At 40.8% G+C, this 6000-nt stretch overlaps 1 protein-coding gene across 1 annotated transcript in view; it reads right to left on the minus strand.

The window, feature by feature from the left end:
- Positions 1 to 4010, minus strand: part of LOC106572141 (forkhead box protein J3) — a 111093-nt gene extending 107083 nt beyond the window's left edge. Inside the window, exon 1 of the mRNA XM_014146023.2 lies at positions 3732 to 4010. The gene's annotated coding sequence lies outside the window, so the exon portion shown is untranslated. The remainder of the gene's footprint in view (positions 1 to 3731) is intronic.
- Between the last annotated feature and the right edge of the window lie 1990 nt (positions 4011 to 6000).

The following is a 6000-nucleotide window of genomic DNA, read 5'->3' on the forward strand; positions in this document are numbered from 1 at the left end:
ATAATGTTTCCACCTCCATGTTTGACAGTGGGGAGGGTGTTCTTGGGATCATAGGCAGCATTCCTCCTCCTCCAAACACGGCGAATTGAGTTGATGCCAAAGAGCTCCATTTTGGTCTCATCTGACCACAACACTTTCACCCAGTTGTCCTCTGAATCATTCAGATGTTCATTGGCAAACTTCAGACGGGCATGTATATGTGCTTTCTTGAGCAGGGGGACCTTGCGGGAGCTGCAGGATTTCAGTCCTTCACGGCGTAGTGTGTTACCAATTGTTTTCTTGGCGACTATGGTCCTAGCTGCCTTGAGATCATTGACAAGATCCTCCCGTGTTGTTCTGGGCTGATTCCTCACCGTTCTCATGATCATTGCAACTCCACGAGGTGAGATCTTGCGTCGAGCCCCAGGCCGAGGGAGATTGACAATTTTTTTGTGTTTCTTCCATTTGCGAATAATCACACCAACTGTTGTCACCTTCTCACCAAGCTGCTTGGCGATGGTCTTGTAGCCCATTCCAGCCTTGTGTAGGTCTACAATCTTGTCCCTGACATCCTTGGAGAGCTCTTTGGTCTTGGCCATGGTGGAGTGTTTGGAATTTGATTGATTGATTGATTGCTTCTGTGGACAGGTGTCTTTTATACAGGTAACAAACTGAGATTAGGAGCACTCCCTTTAAGAGTGTGCTCCTAATCTCAGCTCGTTACCTGTATAAAAGACACCTGGGAGACAGAAATCTTTCTGATTGAGAGGGGTCAAATACTTATTTCCCTCATTAAAAACATTTTTGACATGTGTTTTTCTGGAGGTTTTTGTTGTTATTCCGCCTCTCACTGTTCAAATAAACCTACCATTAAAATTATAGACTGATCATTTCTTTGTGAGTGGGCAAACGTACAAAATCAGCAGGGGATCAAATACTTTTTCCCCCTCACTGTACATAAGTATTCAATACATGCTATAATCACCTTTGGCAGCGATTACAGCAGTGATTATTTCTGGGTAAGTCTAAGAGCTTTCCATACCTGGATTGCACAATATTTGCACATTATTATTTTTTAAATTCTTCAAGCTCTGTCAAGTCGGTTGTCGATCATTGCTAGACAGCCATAGATTTTCAAGCCAATTTAAGTCAAACTGTATCTAGGTCACTCAGGAACATTCAATGTCATCTTGGTAAGCAACTCCAGTGTTTATTTGGCCTTGTGTTTCAGGTTATTGTCCTGCTGAAAGGTGAATTTGTCTACCAGGTTTTCGTCTTGGAGTTTTCCTGTGCTTAGCTCTATTCTGTTTATTTTTATCCAAATAAAAAACTCCCTAATCCTTGCCGATGACAAGCATACACATAACATGATGCAGCCACCCCCATGCTTAAAAATATTAAGAGTGATATATAAAAATATATAAAATATATAAGACTGATACTCAGTGATGTGTTGTGTTGGATTTGCCCTAAACATAACGCTTTGTATTCAGGACAAAAAGTTAAATTCTTTACTACATTCTTTGCAGTTTTACATTAGTGCCATATTGCAAACAGGATGCATGTTTTGGAATATGTTTTATTCTGTACAGGCTTCCTTCTTTTCACTCTGTCATTTAGGTTAGTATTGTGTAGTAACTTCAATGTTGTTGATCAACCCTCAGTTTTCTCCTATCACAGCCATTAAACTCTAACTGCTTTATAAAGTCACCACTGGCCTCATGGTGAAATCCCTCAGTGGTTACCGTCCTCTCCGGCAACTCAGTTAGGAAGGACGCCTGTATCGTTGTAGTGACTGGGTTTACTGACACACCATCCAAAGTGTAATCAATAACTTCACCATGTTCAAAGGGATATTCAAGATCTGCTTCTTTTTTTTTTAACACATCTTCCTATAGGTGCCCTTCTTTGCGAGGCATCAGGAAACCTCCATGGTCTTTGTGGTTGAATCGGTGTTTGAAATTCACAGCTCGACTGAGGGACCTTACTGATAACTGTATGTGTAGGGTACAGAGATGAGGTAGTCATTCAAAAATCATGTTTAACACTATTATTGCACACAGAGTGAGTCCATAAAACATATTATGTGACTTCTTAAGGAAATATTTACTCCTGAACTTATTTATGCTTGGCATAACAAAGGGGTTGAATACTTATGGACTCAAGACATTTCGGCTTTTCCTTTTTATACATTTTTCAAAACATTCTGAAAACACAATTCAACTTTGACATTATAGGATATTGTGTGTAGGCCAGTGACCAGGATATTTTAGCCAAAAACATGGTTGCATAAGCCAAAAGGCTGAAACAGCAAGACAATGACCCCAATAACATATCAAAATCCACATAGAAAATGGTTTAATTGGCCACAAAATCTAAATTTTGTCATGGCCATCTCAGTCTCCGGACTTGTCTGATTAATCACGCTGTCATACACAACTAATTGGTATATACAGCCTGACACATTGGAGTGCAAAATGTTGTTCATTTTCCTTACAAGTAAGAATGTTTAATACAATTACATTGAAATTTACTCTACTGGTTGTCTGTGCAGTTTTTCTTTCAGCTGCTCAAAATTTGAGAGAAAATATCCACAGGAAAGTACTGTTTACCAGACTTTTTAGAGTGCCGGTAGGTTTGCCACTGCCAGCTGAATGCGAGCAACGTTTAGTCTATGGTCTGGTTATGCTCAGTTATGTTTATGATTTACATATTGTGCAAGTGTTACCATCGCAAAGCATGCGTCAGTAGATTGAAAATACAAACCGGAAATACAAGCCGACAGAACCATATACCTACCGGCTCTCTAAAAAGTCGGGTAAACAATATTTTCCTGTGGATATTTCGTCTTAAATGTTGAGCGTCTGAAGGATGAACCGAACAGACCTTTTTTTGGAGTAAATTTAAATGTATGTTTATAAAATATTCTGGCTTGTAAGGAACATTTACACCCCAATGTGTGTGCCTGCATATACCAATTAATTACAGCCAGAATAATTTGAAACCCATTGAAATACTGTGGTTTGAATCAAAGAGGGCAGTCCATAAGCGCAGATGAAGGATGGCAAGGATCTGGAAAGATTATGTATATAGGACTTGTCTAAAATCCCTCCCCATGTGTTTTCCAGCTCATAAAAAAATGGTGCGGTATTGAAAGGTAATGAAAACAAGATGAGGTATTGAAATATATTGAAAACAGGGGTGTCAATCATTTTTACCCCTACCATTTTGAGAGAAAAAAGTATAAAATAATATAATTTCCCATTTTTTTTGCATACAAAATAGCTCAGTATTTGAATTATTTATTTTATGCAGTCAATTCTAATCATTTTTCTTATCAAGGGTGTAAATAAATATGGACCCTACCATATGTCACCACTTCAGAAGTTCACGCATGCCTAAAAAGTAGCCTATAGTGCATGCATTGATGCATACATGTCTGAGTGTTTGCGCAACCGTTTCGTTCAATTTCTAAATTCATTGTCAAAGTCATTCTGCTCCTTACAAGGCAATTAAACAACACAATCAATCAGATAAGCACGACCCAGGATCACCCTGAAAAAAACTTGTGGAAGTTTAATTCAAAGCTATCCTCAAATAACACGGGCTGTCTATATGCATGACAGGGAGAGAAAACCTGTCAAGGCCTTTACGCAATGCAACCCCGAAGCTCAATTAAATGTATTTGCCTATGTGAGATATTTTCTCCCGGCCTTGCTTACAGACATTCCCCAATTCTTCAGCTTACTTACGCGGGTGGATGGTTATGAACCGGTTAAAATTTTACAGAGGTTCAGCGGTTCCAGCGCTGCACTTGAACATTTCCTCCGAGGACTGAGCTTCTTCACCTTCTAGGGCTGTCACTGAAGTTGCATGCCCCATGCAATACTCGTGTCACATTGACCGGTACTGTGGTCAATTGTGTGCCATGAATTGGAGACTTCCTCATCCCGCTATTCGATTTTGCTTCTCCAACAACGGGATCCCGCCGCGTCTCCTGACTCCGTTCTCTTGCTAAACCACCGGAACTACTTCCAATGCCAGCCGGAGCACGTTGAAGACAAATCCATGCACCACAGTCTGACAACATATTTAACATCTACATAACTAGTTCCCGTGTTACATATTTAACTCACTTTTCGTGGGTAATTAGTTATCGCCAACAACGACTTGCTAATAATAATAATAAACTGTTATTTTTTATTTTTCTTTCTTCTAGGAATCTAATTAACATATATAGCCACTGGACAGGTTAAATCAGACAGATTATAAAAATGATGCATGGATCAAACTAGTCATCATTACAATGTTGATTTGCTTTCAGGCATGTCTTCAGTTTGTGTTTAAAATTGTCATAGTTAGAACAGCCTATTATTTATGTAGGCAGAGTGTTTCAGTAGTTGGTGGTACAATGAATGAAGGAAGGAAGGAAGCAAGAAATGAAGCAAGGCGGGAAAGGAGAAAGGAAGGAAGGGGAAAAAGGAAGGAGAAAAGGAAGAAATAAGAAATATTTGTCCCACTAGGGAAATTTGCATACACATCACTTCCGATAGCATACATCACAGGACATACAGTATATCACAAGATATGATCAGACAGGCAGACATATATATGCTGTAGATGGTGAGTTATGGTTTATAGTCCTTCAGTGATTAGGAAACTGATGCTGGTTGGTGAGAATGATTTGTGTGTCAGATTTATCCAACAAGAGTCCCCTCTGGTGGCTGCTCTTGTTATCCTGCTATCCCTCTCCCTTTGGTAAAGGAGCTGGCTCAGTGGTGGAGGGGCAAGGCTATAGAGATTCTATGATTTATGATTCTATATGTATTTCTTTGGGCAAGGTCATGTTAAGTCATATTTATATATAGTTTATAAATCTGTGAAGCATTTTAATACTGTTTTAATACATTTCCATACATTGAGTTTATATATGGCTACACTGGCAATCATAACAGAATCCTACCCTGTGTATGTTCAGGACGATGGGGTGGGGGTGCTCCAATCCCGGCCCGGGGACCCCCTGTGGCAGGACTGAGAGCAGGTATGAACTTGGCTTCAGCCTGATGAAGACCTTCAGGTCAAAACGTGGCATAGTGGGTTCAGGGGTTTCCCTATGTGAGGGACATTGTGGTTCCATCATTTCACCACCTGCCTTCACCTTCTCACTCCCACCTTCGGTTACAGAGAGAAGGTTCAGTCCTCTGTGCAGCTTCACTCCTCCTCCATCCTCCTGGCTCTGATGCCTCCTCTGTCCCTGTGTCATTCGCTGTGGCCCTTAGAGACCAAACTTCAAGTTTTGTAAACCACAATGGGCCTACCTCTGGAAGCTGACAGGTATGTGAAGATGTAAATGGTGGACAGTTTAATATCGACCTTGACAGATGGTTGGTTCTGAGCACCAGTTCAGGTTGTCAGTCAGGCCAGTTCAGGCTGTCAGTCAGTCAGTCAGGCTGTCAGTCTGTCAGGCTGTGTGTGTGTGTGTAGACATGTTTAACTATATTTGTGGGGACCAGAAATCCCTACAAGAATAGTAAACAAACACATTTTGTTCATCCCCACAAGGTCAAATGCTATTTCTAGATGGTTTAGGGTTAGGGTTAGGAGCTAGGGTTAGTTTTAGGGTTAGGAGCTAGGGTTAGAGTTAAGGTTAGGTTTTTTGGGTTAATGTTAGGGTAAGAAATAGGGTTAGGTTTAGCGGTTAGGGAAACTAGGATTTTGAATGGGACTGAATTGTGTGTCTCCACAAGGTTAGTTATACAAGTCTGTGTGTGTGTGTGTGTGTGTGTGTGTGTGTGTGTGTGTGTGTGTGTGTGTGTGTGTGTGTGTGTGTGTGTGTGTGTGTGTGTGTGTGTGTGTGTGTGTGGGTGGGTGTGTGTGGGTGCGTGCGTGCGTGTGTGTGTGTGTGTGGGTGCGTGCGTGCGTGTGGGTGTGTGTCTTTGAAGATTGAAGGGGCACATTTAAAATGTGGCGACTGACTCAGATTGTCTGGGATATATGCAGACTTCAACATTAACTGAAATA

Source organism: Salmo salar, chromosome ssa15 (genome assembly GCF_905237065.1).
Source record: "Salmo salar chromosome ssa15, Ssal_v3.1, whole genome shotgun sequence".
Taxonomy (NCBI): domain Eukaryota; kingdom Metazoa; phylum Chordata; class Actinopteri; order Salmoniformes; family Salmonidae; genus Salmo; species Salmo salar.